The 19056-nt window shown below is 40.7% G+C and overlaps 1 long non-coding RNA gene across 2 annotated transcripts in view; it reads right to left on the reverse strand.

The window, feature by feature from the left end:
• LOC143679651 (uncharacterized) overlaps window positions 1-18816 on the reverse strand; it is a 90163-nt gene extending 71347 nt beyond the window's left edge. For both annotated transcript variants that reach the window (XR_013173889.1, XR_013173890.1), the window contains exon 1: window positions 18553-18816. This is a non-coding gene — a long non-coding RNA (uncharacterized LOC143679651). The remainder of the gene's footprint in view (window positions 1-18552) is intronic.
• Window positions 18817-19056: the final 240 nt, after the last annotated feature.

Here is a 19056-nt window from a genome sequence, read left to right on the forward strand (position 1 = left end):
GCTAGATTGACAAAAAAAAAAAGAGAGGATGCAAATAAATAAAATTAGAAATGGAAGAGGAGACATAATCACTAATCCTGTAGAAATAAAGGCGGTAATGAGAGGATACTATGAGCAACAATATGCTCATAAACTAGACAACATAGATGAAATGGGCAACTTCCCAGAAAGGCATTAACCAACCAACATTGACTTAGGAAGAAATAGACGACCTCAACGAACCAATCATAAGTAAAGAAACTGAATCAGTCACTAAGAAGCTCCCCAAAAAGAGAAGTCCAGGAACAGATGGCTTCACGTGTAAATTCTACCAAATGTTCAAGAAAGAAGTTGTACCAATCCTGCTCAAACTCTTCAAAAAATTGAACAAGAAGGAAAGCAGCTTAACTCATTCTATGAAGCCAACGTCACCCTAATACCAAAGTCACACAAAGATATTAAAAGAAAAGAAAATTGCAAACCAATCTCTTTAATGAATATAGATGCCAAAATCTTCAACAAAATACTTACAAATTGAATCCAGCAGCACGTTAAAAGAATTACACACCATGACTAAGTCATATTTATTCCAGGTATGCAAGGCTGCTTAAATATAAGAAAATCAGTTAATGTAATACACCATATCAAAAATCAAAGCAGGAAAACCACATGATCATCTATCTCAAATGATGCAGAAAAGGCATTTGAAAAAATTCAAAATCCTTCCTTGATGAAAACATTTCAAAGGACAGGAATAGAAGGGAACTTCCTCTATATGATAAAGAGAATACACGAGAACCCCACAGCTAACATTATTCTCAATGTGGAAAGATTGAAAGCTTTCCCTCTAAGTTCAGGAAGAAGACAAGGATGCTCACTGTCACTACTGCTATTCATTGTACAGGACATTCTAGCCAGAGCAATCAGACAAGAAAAAGAAATAAAAGGCATCAAATTGGAAAGGAAGAAATAACACTCTCACTGTTTTACAGATGATATGATACTATATGTTGAAAATCCTGAAAAATCTACAGCAAAGCTACTACAGCTAATAAATGAGTACAGCAAAGTGGCAGGGTACAAGATCAATGCCCCAAAATCAGTAGTGCTTATATATACTAGTGATGAGCAATCTGAGGAGGATATCAAGAAAAAAAATCCCATTACAATAGCAACCAAAAGAATAAAATATTTAGGAATAAATTTAGCTAATGTTACAAAAGACCTATACACAGAAAACCACAAGAAATTGCTAAAAGAAATCATGGAAGACCTAAATAAATGGAAGGGCATACCGTGTTCATGGATTGGAAGACTAAACATAGTTAAGACATCAATTCTACCCAAATTGATTTATAGAATCAATGCAATACCAATTAAAATACTGACAACTTATTTTGCAGAAATAGAAAAACCAATAACCAAATTTATTTGAAAAGGCAGGTGCCCTGAACAGCTAAGCATATTTTGAGAAAGAAAAATCAAGTGGGAGGTCTCACACTATCTGACTTTAAAGCATATTATGAAGCTATAGTAGTCAAAACAGCATGGTAAAGGGACCACGGGCGTTTCAGTGGTAGAATGCTCACCTGCCATGTGGGACACCAGGGTTCGATTTATGGACCATGCACCACCACCCCTCAAAAAAATAAAATCCAGCATGGTACTGGCATAAAGACAGATATACTGACCAATGGAATTGAACTGAGTGCTCAGAAATAGGCCCTCTCTCATCTGTGGACATTGATCTTTGATAAGGCCAACCCACCTAGGGCATTTAATAATGGTGTTTGTAGAACTTGATATCCATATGCAAAAGAATATCTCACACCCTATACAAATATTAACTCAAACTGGATGAAATACCTAGACATTAGGGCTAAGACCATAAAATTTTTTGAAAAAAATGTAGGGAAGTATCTTATAAATCTTGTAATAGGAGGCAGTTTCCTAGCCCTTACACCCAAAGCACAAACACTGAAAAAAGAAATAGATAAATGGGAACGCCTCAAAATTAAACACTTTGTGCATCAAAGAACTTTGCCAGGAAAGTAAAAAGGCAGTCTACACACTGGGAGATGAAATGTGGAAACCACCTATCAGATAAAGGCTTAGTACGCAGAAAATATAAAGAGATTCTTCAACTCAACAATAAGAAGACAAACAACCCAATTAAAAATTGGGTAAAAGACATGAACAGACACTTCTCAGAAAAGGAAATACAAATGGCTAAAAGGCACATGAAAACATGCTCAACTTCACTGGCTATTAAGGAAATGCAAATAAAAACCACAATGAGATATCATCTGACACCCAATAGAATGGCCATTATGAAAAAAACAGAAAATGACAAGTGCTGGGGAGGATGTGGAGAAAGAGGCAAACTTATCCACTGTTGGTGAGAATGTAAAATGGTACAGTCACTCTGGAAGGCAGTTTAACGGTTCCTCAGGAAGCTAAGTATAGAATTGCCATATGATCCAGCAATCCTATTACTAGGTATATATTCAGAAGAGCTGAGGCAAGGACACAAATGGACATTTGCACACTGATGTTTATAGCAGCATTATTTGCAAATTGCCAAGAAATGGAAATAGTCCAAATTTTCATCAATGGATGAGTAGCAAAACAAGCTATGGTATATACATACAATGGAATCTTATGCAGCTCTAAGACAGAACAAAGTCATGGAGTATGTAACAACATGGTTGAACCCTGAGAAGATTATGCTGAGTGAAATTAGCTGGAAGCAAAAGCATAAATACTGTATGGTCTTACTAATATCAACTAACATTAATGAGTGAACTTTGAGAGTTGAAGTTAAGCACACAGGTTACCAGGAGATAGAGCTACAGTAGAGATTAGGCATAGAGTGCTTAACAAATTCAGACTGTGCAACAGGACTGATTGTAAAAATCCAGAAATGGATAGACAATACCACTTGATTATAGCATAATAATATAAGTATACTAACTGACGTTGAATGTGAGTATGCTTGAGGGAGAGAAGGGATGGAGGCACGTATGAAACCAGGAAAAATAGATGACAAAGACTGAGATGGTTTAATTTAGGAATGCCTAAAGTGTACAATGATAGTGATTAAATGTACAAATGAAAAAAACAATTTTGCATGAGGGAGAACAAATGAATGTTAACATTGTAAGATGTTGAAAATGGATGGTATACAGGAAAAAGTACAATCAATGCAAGCTAGAGTCTACAGTCAACAGTAACATTGTAATATGCTTCTATTGAATGTAACAAAAGCATTTCCTCAAAACTAAATGTCAACAGGCAGAGGGCATGGGGGTGGGGTATGGATTTTTGGAAGAAAAGGAAATGTCTGCATATAGATTATGGTGGCAAAGGTATATCTATTTACTTAGGTTGGATTGTATAATGTACAAATAAAACTGTTTAAAAATGAATGGAGAGAAACAAATGCTAGAGAAAATGTGGACAAAGAGATGTATCTACTCACAGCTGGTAGGGAAGCTGAGAGGTGCAGCCCCTTGGAGGGCAGTTTGGGGTTCCACAGGAGGCTAGGGGTGGGGCTGCCTTAGGATCCTGCAACCCCCTTGCTAGGCATATACCTGGAGGAACTGAGTGTGGGGACATGAACGGACATTTGTACGACTAGTGTTTATGGCAGCAGTATTCCCGACTCAGAACGGATGGAGGTGGCCTAAGGGTACAACAACTGAGGAATGAAAAGGGAGCTGTGGTATATACATATAACAGACTACTCAACAGCTGCAAGAAGGAATGAAGTTATGAGGCATGCAACTAGGTGTATGAACATTAAAGACTGTATGTTGAGTGAAATATCAGAAACAAAAAGACAAATACTATCATGCCTCACTCCTGTGGACTAACTATAATATAAAAACTCAGTGAACTGGAGTTGAGAGCATGGGGTCTCAGGCTGGCGCCTACTGTACAGGGTCCTAGATTGTAAGCCTATACAGTAGTCACATCTATTCAGGAGTTGTAACAGTCATTTCTAGATTCTGAGACTGGGCTGCTTGTTTACAACCTGGTAACTCCCAGAAGCTTTGAGTATGTTTGTGACACCTGACACTCAGAGTTAGAACTCTGAAGCTGTGAAAGTCAGCAGTACCTCATACAAGAACTGTCTAAAAAGCTGAAAAAGGGATTAGACTTCACCTAGCATAATGAATGAAGTTGATCTGGATATGACCGGGTAGATCAGAAAACAGAGGAAAGGATGATATCGTCCATATTTTAAAACTTCAGCTTCTGTGTGAGACCAAAGGGAGAGAGGTTTAATTGGTCACCCCCAGAGAACCTCTTGTTGATCAGACGTGGCCTCTCTCTCTCCAAGCCAGTTCAGAAGGTGGACTCACTGCCCTCCCCCCCAATATGGGACATGACTCCCAGGGGAGTAAATCTCCCTGGCAGTGTGGGGCAGAACTCCTGGGATGAGTCAGGACCAGCATCAGGGGACTGAGAAAAAGCTTCTTGACCAAAAGGAGGAAGAGAGAAATGAGAAAAAATAAAGATTCAGTGGCTGAGAGATTTCAAACAGAGTCAAGAGGTTATCCTGGAAGTTATTCTTGCACAGTATATAGATATCCTTTTTAGTTTATGGTATACTGGAGTGGCTGGAGGGAAGTACCTGAAACTTGAACTGTGTTCAGTAACCTTGATTCTTGAAGACGACTGTAAAACAATATAACTTTTACAATGTGATGGTGTGATTGTGGAAAAAAAAAACATTAGGGTTAAGATTGTGTGTTCAGCAATCAGGAAGACAAGTCACTACCGCAGGACCACTGAAAGTTATCAAACTTTCCTAGGCCTCACCTTTTCCCAGTAAAATGAGCTGCACTGAGGAGCACACGAATTCACATCACCTGCTCAGCATGACGTGTGGCACAGAACAAGCAGAAAATATTATTTTTCTTGATTACTCCAAAGGGAACTCTGAGAATCACAGGCCTACATTTTACTAGCTTTTTCAAAGCATCAGATAATTACACTGTATGGGAGACAGGGACGAAAGAGGTCAAGTGTTTGCCCAGGGTAGGTTCTGTCCTGGTGCCCCTGCTCTGCTGGCCCTACCCTCTCTTCTGCCACCTGCTCTGTTCTGTCCTCTGCTCACAGCTGCCCAGGGGAACACCCCAGAAGAACTGGTGGGTGACAATGAAAGGTCCACTTGGCCCAGGGTCATCCCCACAGTAAAGGGCACCAACTTGAGGCAAATCACACAGAGAGCACTCTCCACAGCTCCCGAGCAACACCCCAAGGCTCTCAGAGGAGTGAACCCCGGGTCCGGAGCCCATACTGGCCAGAACGTCAGTCTCGCCAACGGAGTGGAGAAGCAAATTTATTGAGTGACCATTTGACCTGGAATAATAAGTAGAATAAAATTAGACTGTAAAATAAGATTTGTGACCTAAACATAATGGAACATTAAGCATTATTTTCTGAATGTAAAAATAATAAGTTTTGGTAATCATACAGTGTAGAGAAACAGTAGAATTCTTCAGGTGCAGCTGCTTGTTTAAAACTTCTCACGTATGAGCTAAGAGCAGTTGCTGCAGAGAAATTTCAACCTGAGGGCATGAAAGAAAACAAAACATAATAAATGGGGCTTCCTCAACCACAACTTGCGATTAAGTGCAAACAAAGCGATGCATACATTAGGAATAATAATAAATAATCCTTGACACGAGACCCAAACGTCCAGTTACCTGAGTCCAAAATAAATTACTGCAACCCAGGTGAAATAGGGATTGTATCCGACAAAACTATGATCAAGAATGATTTAGTTATAAAGATAGTATATAAACACTATATAAATATATAGTATATAAATATATAAACATATATGGGAAATGTGAAAATTTAACGTGAACTTACATGATATGAAGTATAAGATGAGAAAAAAGAAATTAAATCAACAAAAGTTAAATTTATAGTGTTATTGAAAATGAAAAACATTAATAAGGTACAAAGCTGTTGGAAATATTTGAAAATGAACCCCTAATGCATATAACCTTTTCAAGATTGCATGGAATGTCAGAAGCAGAGGTGCACACACAGTCACTTCTCAGAAACATGGATGAGGCCAGTAATCAATGTGTGCCATCACTGCTTACAGCATCCTGGTTCTAAAGCACTCATGGTCGTGACGGAGAACCTATGCTTTATTGGGACATTCAGCAATATTTTAACATAACAGCTGGGCGGTCCAGGGCCTGTAACAAACCTGCTTTAGCCAAGGATAAAGGTCAAGGTAGTAAACAATCTCCCTGGAAGGAGAAGAATGCAACCACGGATGTAAAACCAGCACTGATTCTATCTTGTCATAAGCACTAATCTTAGTAAAACGTCAGGTCACAGGCCCCTTTAATGATGATCCTAGAGACTCGATGTCCTCATGCTGTATGGAATACCTTTGTTCTAGAATCAAGCATTACCCTTCCCTGGACTCCTGTTCTTATAAAGCAATAAACGTCTGGAACAGCCACTCCCAGAGAACCTCTCCTGTTCATAAGTCCCAATTAACTTCTGTGCCTGGCATGTTCTCCAGTCTCGCAGTAGTCCCAGCTCATGTCCTGCACGAACTCAGTCGGGGCCCAAACAATAAATTTCATTAAAAATTACTAAATGCAAACATCCTATTGCAACCCTATGCTTACTCTCCTGCTGCCTCCCCCTTAAAATCCTCTGTTTGGAAATCCAAGTAATTGGGTGGAAACTCTTTAGACTCCAGCAATACAACACATTAACAGAATATCTCTAACATCCAAAATGTGGTGGCAAAGGAATATCCAAAGTGCAAATAATAAAGGAATGGCTACTACTTTTGCAACAATTATTCACACTCACCGTGTCAGCATGAAGCTACAGTCAGTTCTGGAAGTGTGAAGAAGGGTGTGCACTTTGGAGCAGAAGGAAGACAGCGGCAGCTACTCTCTGGTGCCGGTACAGCTAGATGATGGGTTATTTTTCTGGCTCTTTCATTCAACGGATACTTACTGAGTGCTTACTGGATATACAGATATACACACTTCTAGCACTGCACCCAGTGCTTCAAACTCTCTCCCTCTGTCAAGTGGCTGGGGGCAGGTAAGTCATCCAACCTGGAGACTCAGGAACTCTAGAATTGTTAGAAGCCTCTCAGGGATGAACTAAAGAAATTCCCTTTGAAGTCCACTTAAGAGTCACTCACTTCATTTGGTGAGATTCCCCCAGAAGTTGTTAAATGATGTAATCTCTCTAAATTCACAGTAATCACAAATATCTGTTCACACAGACCGTCAAAGGACGCCATTTATGAATTTGTTTTATGATATTGTTGGATTTAGAATGCAATTGCTTTTAAGAACAAGTTCACCGAGTCATGTATCCTTTACCTCCCTAGATAAATTTACCAGATTAAAATGACAAACCTACACTAAGTAACCATGAGCCCATCCAGATACATATATTTTTAATTGGCTTGGAAAGGGGGGCGGTAGGTCCCTTGGGACAACTGATGGTCAATCAAGTCAATAAACACACTAACCACTTTGTCCAGGTGAAACTGGAAAGCTGTTTCCACACCTGCTGCTCCTGAAACACCGAGGACCCCATTGTTCCCAAATGCCCTCTTAGAAAACCTTTAAAACCAAAAGCAGCAAATAAAGTCCCAAAGTAAACAGACTCAGATAAACATGTAAGCCACTGTACTATTTGCTTTTTACTTTGTCCTAAGTACACCTGCTGGTTTCAAACTCAATAACTTATACTAAGTGGCAACCTTGACTTAAGCATGCACAGAAGAAGGTCTCAGCAGCAATGGGGACATGAGGTTCATTCACAAAGACTCTCAGCAAGTCCATTTCCTTGGACAAGCGCAAGGAGCTTCAGGGTCATTCACAGTCTTTGCTGTGGAGAATTTAAGGTTGACTTCGCTGTAAGTAAATACATCTCTCAGTATTTTTTTCCTAAATACCCCTTATGTTAGCTCCCTCACAGATTATGTGCAGATTATAAGTGAAAACAAAAAGGAAAATGAAATACTTAAAAGCATTGTAATCTGCATTTTCCGAGTCATTTTTAAGAAGCCCTGCTTAGAAAAGACTCAACCAAAGTTTCAGTTGATGAAGAATTAAATGAAAATGTGATGTTCCTTATTCACCATACTAAATCATCATTAGTGATTTTTAAATTGAATTCAGAATATCAGAAGCATGGCCTTGCAGGGAATTTTCCAACCCTTATTTCTCCTGAAAAAAATTCGATATAGTCGTTCCTGGTTAATTGACAAAGCTATCCTTTCCTGGACTTATTAGATGGAGAAAAGGCTAGTTGTAACACCCTTTATACCTGAGAAACATAAAGTAATGCTTATTTTTAGCACTATATAAAAATCTCAATAATTTTTAAACATAAGACTCAAATGCCATTCTACTTTTGCAGACTTAAAACATATTTCAATTTAGCCCATGACTTTTCAGTCTTCTATTTCTAAAGTTAAATGTTGGTCTATGTATATAAGTATTTACATATTTGAATAGAAATAGGAAGTAATACATAATTTTATATACTTAATACAAAAAATAGTCTTTACCAGTTCAGTGAGTCTAAAGCAATGGTATTTATTTAATAAGCCGTGGCATTTCAATAAGCATTCTTGCCATCTGGTGCTAATAACAGGATTTTGTATTTCATAGTCAACATTTAAAGAAAAGGCACAACTGTCTTTTGCTACGTATCTCAGACCGCAGATGGCACAGACCACATTTGAGTGGCTTCATTTCCTCCTTGATTAGTTTATAGAAAGAGGCCACTTGCTTTCTCTCTCTCTGTATGTTTTACATAGGATTTGGATCAAGTTCCAGATAAGAATAAATAAAGGAAGAGAGGAATGTATCAAATGAAAATGAAGTTTCTTAATAACAAAACTGCTTACAGAATTTTCCTGGATCCAGTTTAATTAAAATAGTTGATTCTAAAACAATGATCCACATAATTTTGCATCTGGGTAAATATTTGGAGTAGTAGTTCACCAGAACTGCAAAAAACCCCGAAGGGCAGAAAGAGTTCCTTCTTTCATACAGCTACATTCTCTTGCGAATTTTGGCCAATCTTTCCACTAGGGCAGATTCTGCCAGGAACTCATGTGGCCACGTGGGGATGGAAGCTTCCAGATGCTCTCCTGGTCTCCTTGCCTATTCCTAAGGACAACAAGCAAGGCGGGTTACCCTGCTACCCCTGCTCTCAGCCTCTGCTTAGAGTGTCCGGTTCCGGCTTGGAAATTTGATTTGGCTCTCCCCTGACTCTGATGAACCCCAAATATCAGCTCCTTATCCCTTCCACTGGAAGATGTCACTACTTTTCCAGAAGCATCAGTGTAACAGCATAAATATAGATCATATGAATTTTCATTAGATATTGTCAGACGAATTCAAAAGTAATCACTGAACTTACACAGACATTTATCAGATAATAATCACAAACACTGTGCTATGAGATGTTCAGGGTAAGAGACAAAAGGTCAGAACACAATGCAGAATAGGCATGCGAATTAATAAGCACAAATCAAACATTTTCCTCCTCACTTAACTCGGAATTCTTTAATAGTCATAAAGAGTATTTGCTTCCATGGTTTAAATACGGATTTTCTAACCAAGTAAAACTATCGCAGGCCCAAGGAGAGGCACTTTCCATGTCTTGGCCCCTGCCATCTAGTTTTATAGCACAACTGATCCTCCCTTCGATAATTGTGTGGGTTAGTAAAAGACCCCATGATTTTATCATCTAAAGGGAGAGATAAGACATATATACACAAAACAACTAGAAAAGCAACCCCGTGCAGAAGTGATTACAGTAAAGTTTACAGGTGTGGATAATAAGTGCCATCAGCCCTCAAGAATACCTTAAAGGTGGCAGTGAAGGAATTCACAGGTGCTGTTGTAAGTCTGGCTGGTTGAAGAGAAACCAAGCCGTCCACTCTATGCCTGCTGAGTGCAGTCTGGAGCAGAAGGCAGCCCCGGACGGTGGCATGCACGCAGGGCATAATCGTTGCAGAGAGGAGGGACCAGGGGAGGGTGACAGCGAGGACATTTCAGATGGCTCGTAAAGAATAAGCTCCGTGGGAGAAAGAGCTAGTGGAAAGGGCAGAAAAGAGTGGGGGTGCTTGGAAAAGACAAGTTCTTAGGTACTGCAGTCGTGTCAGTGATGGGGAAGAGCGCAAAGAGGTGGGGCTAGAAAGACAGGGCAAGGCTGGCTAATACAGGAGGCCGCACACTCTGCAAAGGAGCTGGGAGTGGCCCCCGGGAGGAGTGAGGATCCTGAAAAGGCAGGATCCTGAAAAGGCAGGTTTTCTAAGGGCGCGTCTGGAAGGAAAGCACAGGGTGGGACAGAAAGGGAGCGAGTGGAGGACTAGCGTCCGGGCAGCCCAGGGGAAGGCCCTGGGGAGGCAGTGGCCTGGAGGGAGAGGGGGAGCCTTTCCTGTTTGGGCCTGGGCAACCCTGTGGCTGGAGACCGGGGTTGATCCAGGTGGGCACCGGGGACGTGGCCAGTGTCTGAGGAGAAGCTCTACTTCTGGACACACTGAGCTTGACGCGAAGTTAGTGGCACGTCCAGTCGGGGCTTGACAGAAGCGCGGAGAGTGATGTGGGCTGAACGCCTGTGGAATCTCAGTGGAAGCTCCAGCCTGGAAGGGGATGAGTTTGTTCAGGGAAACAGGATTATACTAAGCGAGCCAAAGGCACAAGCCTGGAGCACGACCATATTTATGAGGCTGAAGAAAAAGACTGAGGAGAAGTAGCCAGAGAAGGCTTTTCCTCTCTGAGGAAAGTGACTTGTCACCTTGCCTTGGTGTGGAACATATGTTACAACTGATGACAGCACTATTGTAATTGCATTTTTTTTTAACAGTAGTTACCTTTGTTACAATTGATGAAAAATTATTAAAGTAGTACTAACTATTGCCCATGGTTTACATTAGCTCTATTTTTCCCCATATACCACCCTATTATTAACACCTTATATTAATGAAATGCATTTGTTATAATTCATGAAAGGATGTTCTTAGATTTGTACTACTAACAATAGGTCCATGGTCTACAACAAGGTTCCTGTGTTATGGAGTCCTAGATTCTATCGCTTAATTCTTATTCTGGTAATACATGCAGCACGAAGTTTCCCCCTTTAACCACAATGACTGTATAATTCAGTGATGTTAATGAGTTCACAAAAATGTGCTACCTTCACCACCATCCATTTCCAACCCTTTACAATGAACCTAATAGAAATTCTGTACAAATTAAGCATCAACTCCTCATTTTCTACATCGATCTATCCACCGGTAACCTAAATTTGAGATTCTAACTCTATGAGTTTGCTTATTCTAGTTAGTTCATATCAGTGAGATCATACAAACTTTGTGCCCGGCATATTTCACTCCGCCTAATTTCCTTAAGGTTCATTCATGTTGTCACACGCCTCAGGACTTCATTCCTTTTATGGCTGAGTAATATTTCAATATTCCATTCATATCCATTATCAGGAAATATGTCTTTTTCTCATTCAATTGTATTCTGACTCTTAAAGGAATTAAAACAAAGAGTTGTATATTGAGGATATAGTACTACTGGATTTTGCATTTACCCTTTTAGTTACCCTTACTGACAATCTTTATTTCTTCATTCTATTCCAAGCCACTCTTCCTGTCTTTCTTTCCCTTTCAACCTGCAGAACTCCCTTTAGTAATTCTTGTAAGGTAAGTCTTTTGTTGACAAACTCTCTCAGTTTCTGTTTATCTGTGAATATTTTAAAATCCCCCTAATATCCAGTTTTGGTGAATAAAAAATTGGGGACTGGCAGTTTTTCTCTTTCAGTACCTTAAATACATCATACCACTGCCTTTTTACCTGTATGGCTTCTGATGAGAAATCAGAACTTAGTCTTACTGAGGATCACGTGTATGTGACAAGTCACTTTTCTCCTGCTGCTTTCAGAATTCTCTATCGTTGGCATTTGACATTTTGATCAGAATATGTCTTGGAGTAGGTCTATGAGAATTTATTCTGTTTGGAGTATGTTGCATTTCTTGGATATACATATTTATGTCTTTCACAAGAATTGGGAAATTTTGGCCATTATTTCTTCAAATATTGTTTCTGTCCCTTCTGCCTCCTCATCTTCTGGGACATCTGTGATGCCAATGTCTGTGCACTTCGTACCAGCACTCAGCTCCCGGAGACGCTGCTCAATTTTTTCTATTCTTTTCTCTATTTGCTCTTCTAACTATATGATTTCAATTGTCCCATCTTCTAGTTTGCTGTTTCTTTCTTCTGCCTGTTCAAGTCTGCAGTTATATACCTTTGGAGTGTTTTTAATTTCTTCTATTGTGCCTTTCATTCCCATAAGTTCTGGTATGTTTCTCTTTGTACTTTTAGATCTTCTTTATGCTCACACATAGTGTTCTTAACAACCTTTTATATACCTCTTTTTGTATATATTCAATTGTTTCTTTGAATTGAATTAGAAGATTTGTTTGAACTTCTTTAATTAGTTGTTTCAAACTCCTTATTTTCCTGAAGTTTACATTTCTTCCCTTGATTAAGCTGTATCTTCCTGTTTCTTGGCATGGTAAGTTTGGTGTTCCATTTTTTTATTCTGATGTCCAGACATCTGATCATCCTTATGAGTTAACTCTGAAGGTCAGGTTATCCCTCTTGTTTAGGGTTTTACTACTGAATCCCTTTGTGTCAAGGCTTTGCTTTGATGCTTGATCCAACTTATCCTAGGCCTTTCGAGTAGCCCATGTTTAACATGTTTTCTCAGCTCTTCTTCCTCTGATTCTTGCTCTGGATATGTGGTACAGTATTTAAGGCTGCATTTTTTGTGTAATGTTTCAGGTCTAGGAGAAAGCTTCCTTTCCTCTGTTCTTTCCCCAGGAATTTTGATCTGTTCTGTTTGTTTTGTGCAGAATTTTCTCCCCAGTTCCTACGATTTGTTCAAATTTTCTCCTTCACTCAGTGCCCCATTCTCCTTACACTTTTCGGTCTGGGACCCTCCTGCCTTAACAGCAGTTCAGTTTCAATGCCCCCCTTTTCTTTCTCTCTCTCTGTGAAGCTTATCATCCTATGGTTTCTTCCCTGTTAGGATATCCTGCCCCAGGGAACTAGATGGGCTCAACCAAGAAGGTGGCCACTCAAGAAAAGTCTGTTTTGCATTTAGGTGGTCTGCCTAATAGAAACTGGGTTGAGTGAGGGTACAGCACTTCTTAACAGTCTTTCTACCGTGGTCTTGTCCACTCCCTCCCTGCTTCACTAAGCATCCTTTTATAGGCAGCTCTCAGCAGTCTGTGCTCTGTGGACTTGGGTCCCTGCGCCTGGAGAGGCAGCATGAGTGCCCTGTGCAAGCTGGATGGACCCAGGCCACTGCCTCTGAGTACCTCCTAAGCTGCACGAGACTGAGTGAGGGGGAGGGAAGGGGACTGGCAGTCCAGGAGGAAGTTTCCTACCTTATAGTTTTCTTTTTCTTTGAGTCAGCACTTGTGGAATTCTCTTTCAGGCTCCACTGTCCTCCAGAGTTCTAAGCAATTGGGATTTGTCCTTGTATTTGCTGAATCTCTGGGGAGGTTTTTTCAGGGGATTTCTTATATTGCCATGTTGATGACATCCTCTAATATATTTTTAATGCAATTTTATTGAGATATATTCACACACTATATAATCCATCCAAAGTATAGAATTAATGGCTCACAGTATCATCATGTAGTTGTGCATACATCACTGCAATCATTTTAGAATATTTTTATTACATCCCCCCAAAAAAGAAAAAGAAAAAGAACATCCCAAACATCTCATACTCCTTATCTCCCTATTATTTATTTACTTACTTTTGTCTTTATTTTTTTACTCATCTGCCTATACACTGGATAAAAGGAATGTCAGTCACAAGGTTTTCACAGTCACACAGTTACACCATAAAAACTATATAGTTATACAATTATCATCAAGAATCAAGGCTACTGGGGCAGGCCGCGGTGGCTCAGCGGGCAAGAATGCTTGCCTGCCGTGCCAGAGGACCCCGGTTCGATCCCCGGCCCCAGCCCATGTAAAAAACAAACAAATAAACAAACAAACAAACAAACAAAAATAATAAAATAAAAAAAAAAAAATAAAGAATCAAGGCTACTGGATTCAGCTCAACAATTTTAGGTCTTTCCTTTTAGCTATCTATTACTGTAAAAACTGAAGAGACTTATCTATATAATACATAAGAATAACCTCCAGAATGAACTCTTGACTCTATTTGAAATGTCTGAGTCACTGAAACTTTATTTCTTTTTCCAATTTTGGTCAGGAAGGCTTTCTCAATACCAGAATGCCAGGGCCAGGCTCACGTCTGGTAGTCATGTCTCATGTTGCCAGGGAGATTTACACTCCTTGGAGTCATGTCCATGTATAAGAAAGGGTAGTGAGTTTATTTGCAGAGTTGGCTTAGAGAGAGAGAGGCCACATCTGAACAACAAAGGAGGTTCTCTGGGTGTGACTCTTAAGCATAATTATTAGTAGGATTAGCTTCTCTTTTGCAGGAATAAGCTTCATGAGGGCAAGCCCTCCGATCAAGGGCTTGGCTTATTACATTGGGAGTCCCTAATGCTTGAGAGACTATCAGGAATTCCCCAGTTGGGGAAATTTAATATTTCCACATTTTCCCCTAGTCACTTAAGGGGACTTCACAAATGCTGTTTTATTTTCTGCATATATATCTGGGATATATCAGGGCATTACATTAACCTGTACAGGATAACAAGATCTCATTTCCAATTCAATATTCCATATTCCTATTTTTTTTATTTAAATAAACTGACCATTCAGGTTAAATTAGATAGTGTGCTAGAGAAAATATAAGTTTTGTACCAAATAAACATCTGTTCCTTTGTTCTCACACAGAAGTTGAAGTTTTATAATACAGTCAGTTTCATCCTTTACCCTGTATTCTGATTTACTTTAGTCCTAACCAAGTCTGTTTCGTTCCTATCTCTAATTGAAGTCTGATCTCTTTTTTAGCTTCTTTAACAGTTGCTGTATGGAGTAATGCTGACTTCCAGAGCTGCAGAAATTGAACTCTGAGTCTCAGATACCCAAAGTTCCAGGAAACTACCAGGTTACACACAAACAGCTCAGCAACTCAGAATTTATAAATAATAGTTAAAACTCAGGAATAGATGTGACTGCTGTAAAAGCGTACAATCTAAGAACCTTTATGATGTGCCTTATTGAACATTGTAAACTCTTTAATCATCAATTGCCTAATCTCTGCCCATGTTCTATTCCCTGATAACCTAGACTCTCAAATTCAGTCTCAGAGTTTACTCATTACAGTTAGTGCATATTAAAAAGGTCTTGCAATATTTGTCCTTTTGTTTCTGGTTTACTTCACTCAGCACCGTGTTCTCAAGGTTCATTTACCTAGCTGCATGTCTCACAACTTCATTCCTTCCTGCAGCTGCTCAGTGTTCTCTAGTGTGTATACACCATGCTTCGCCATTCCGTTTATCAGTTGAGGTACCCTTAGGCCACCTCCATCTGTTGTGAATCATGAATATTGCCACCAGAAATACCATGTGCAAATGTCCATTCCTGTCCCTGCTTTCAGTTCTTCCAAGTACATACATAATAACAGGGTTCAGGATCCTGTGGCAACCCCACCCCTAGCCTCATGGGGAACCACCACACTGCCCTCCAAAGGGGCTGCACGATTCTATTTCCCTACCAACAATGAATAGATACATTTTTCTCCAGCACTTATACCTTTCTGCATATTTTTAAAACAGGTTTATTCACACACCATACAATCCATTCTAAGTACATAATCAGTGGTTTCCATAGTTATGTACTCACCACCACAGTCTACATGAGAACATTTCCATTTCTTTCTCAGGGAAAGAAGGGGAGGAAAATTCTCATGTATTTTTAGTGTGAGCCCCTCATGCCTTTTCTCTGGTGCTGCCACTTCTGCAGCAATGAGGCTGCTTGTACCTCCTCCTGATCAATACAACTCCAGTCTTCAGACGCTGTCTATCTCTTCTGAACTCTTATGGTCCTCAAGCTATAGTTTCACTTAAATCTACTCTCAAATTATTACACTGCCTCAAGTTATTATCCAGTAATATCTTAAACGTGCTTCCCTTCTCAAGCAAATTGTGAGTACCGGGCAATTGAACACATACCTATTTCTTTTAAAGCACTATACTGCTTGGAAAGACTTGGTTTGTGGAGGGAGACACATGGGGTTTGACTCCTGAATCCACCTCTTACTAGGCATGGGAGTACAGCGCACATCTGTCACGCATCTGACACTTAGTCTCCATCCACGTAAGCTGGGAAAAGTAATGGCAACCTCTTGGGATGGTAAAATGAAATGAATGCCAGGCACCATCTCTCAGCCACGGCACCTAGCACGAGGCCGTAACATACTAACCTCTGCCTTCTGAATAAGTGAGAAAATGGACCACTTGGGGGGGGGGGCATCTACAGGAGACTCTCTTTCTATTCAACGACTCAACTCACATTCACACCTGACTTTAAAATATTGCCTCATGTTGTCGTAGCTACAGGAAAGAGGCTGTCCTATCACCACCAGGTTCAGTCCTTCAGGAACCGTGCACGGTCCTGGCTGTTAGGCAGTGTACAGGAGCCATGGAGCAAAGTCCAGGGTTTGGTCTGGCGGTGCCTGCAGCAGCTGCTGGTGGCACCCCTGGGCTGGGCGGCTGCAGTCATGCCTGCCACGGCCTGTTGTTTAAAGACTAATGCTGCCAGCTTTCAAGATTATACAAGTTTACAATGACATATTTCATTTAATGCTTCATTTTCTTTATAAGAGTTGTTTGGAGTAAAAATAAATTAATAAATACCTCATGCCAGAGGCCCTGAATATACGCCAATAGAAAAGACTTTCGTTACTAAGTTCTGGACATACAGCCACAGAGAATGTCAGAAGTTGGATGGTTTGCTCCGCAGTCTGGCCCCAGCCCAATTAACTTTATGAATGAAACTAAAGTGCCCTAAGAAAAAAAGAATTTTAAGAACATGTTTTCTTCTATGTACAGTGGAAACACTGCCAATTTTGGCTGTTTTGGGAGCAACCTCTTCATTTCAAATTTGAAAGTCACAGAAAAGTCAATAGTTTAAGGAAATACCAAGAAGAGATAAAGTATAGGAGAAAATACTATGGTATTAATACTTTCTTCTAAAACTATTATCTACAAAATGTCATTGACATCATCTTTAGACAATAAGATGTGTAAATACTTTGCCCCATGCTACCATTTTTTAAAAAAGCATTCTTTAAAAAATTGAAAGTAAAAATGAACAAATTAAAGAAGGAAGTTTTGTCCTGTTGGCTCTACAGAAGAAAAGAATGGCCTGAATTCTTCTTGCCTCTCTGTTCCTGCCAACCTCTCCAGGAAGGTGCTAATGAGTAGTAAAGAGAGTGAAAGGAACAAAGCACGAAGGAGAAAATTAAAAGTACAAGCAAAGCAGACATCCTTGAATAACCAATAGAGGTTTTGTCCCTGCCTTGGGCTCAATTAAGTCCTTATCTCCTAACAAGCCAAGGGGTTTTACCTATGGTGGCCATGAAAATGCACAGCCCAGGGAGCGTCTACCCCTGGAGCTGCCCTTCCATAGCTGAGGCCTCTCTCTTCCTGCAGGCTGGCTACCCATCAGGCCCTTTCCGGTGGGAGGCAAAATACTTCCTAGGGGTGGCCTTGGCACCAGGACTGACCAAACCCTTCCTGGAACTCCACTGCCTCTGGAAGAACACTCCTTCCCTCCCTCTTCCAGAAGGTCCGACTGGCATTAAGGTCTGGAGGCTCCCCCACCTTTCTTTACTCCCCCTTCAATAACTCTTCTACAATCTAATGCCATCTTGGTGCCTCCTTCTTAGCATACCTGAACTAACACATGTAGTCACTATCATATTTTTGTTGTGTTCATAAGCAGTATTTATAGAAAGAAAAACTAAGACGAAGAGAGATTTAGTAAACTGCCAAAGGGGATGTTACAATTCAATGATCTTTCTCAGCTCCGATCATTCATTTAATACCTCATAATGCCTGTCACTGTACCTTGTCCTAAAACAAAGAACTCCTGCTGAAGGTGGGTGGCAGGCAGGCAGCCTGCTCTGATTTGTGTCACGAGAGCTCATTCTGGCTGCAGAGTGGAAAATGAATTAAGGGCAGCAAGACCAGATCAGAGGGGTCCTAGGGTGGCCACAGTACAGACAGACAGATGTGGGGAAATAACTAAGAGGGGCTGTGTATAAGATGGACTGGGCCCTGGGCTAGTCGGAAAAAAAGACACATTTCGCCTCTCCCAAAGACTGACTTCTATTCAAAGAGATCTAAGTGAAGGCATTTTACTCTGCTTGAGTCTCTTAAAGCCCAATGGCATGATAGAAAACAGGAAGAAGAAAGGAAAAACCCCCTCTCCAATAAGACAAGAGGAGTGACCCTTGCTCACCCAACAGGAAGCGCAGAGGCCAGTTATAGCATGAAGCTTTGCCCAAAGGAGGACCCAGGCGGCTGGCACAAACCTCAGACTCTGAACGGGGTACAGCTCTCCTGAGAACCCACGCAGGGGGAGGTCTCCCCAGAGGCTCCTTGATGAGGAGATGGGCAGCAGGAGAGGCCGGCGGTCCTGGGAGAAACAGGAGTGTCCCCGCATGCAGCTCCCTCTGTGGAAGCAGAGGAAGTGAGGCCGAGGTATCAGTCATTTCCTTGAAGGACAGAGGGGAATAACCAACGGTCTGATGGTGTCTTGAGCTTCGCTGAATGTCAAACTGCCCTCTCGGAGCAGGGCCGTGTCCAGCCCTGGGCCCAGCCCCGCCCCTGGCCTGTTCCTGTACGGCCTGCTGCAAGAACGTTTCATACCATTTTAAACAGTTAGAAAATACCAAGCGAAGACTAATAGTTCACAACACAAGAAAACTGTATGAAATGCTAATTTCAGAGTCCATAAATAAAGTTTTGTCGGCACACAGCAATGCTTACTCCTTTGTGTGTTGTCTGTGGCTGCGCAGGCTGCGGCCACAGGTTTG

This window comes from Tamandua tetradactyla, chromosome 4 (assembly GCF_023851605.1).
Source record: "Tamandua tetradactyla isolate mTamTet1 chromosome 4, mTamTet1.pri, whole genome shotgun sequence".
Lineage (NCBI taxonomy): Eukaryota > Metazoa > Chordata > Mammalia > Pilosa > Myrmecophagidae > Tamandua > Tamandua tetradactyla.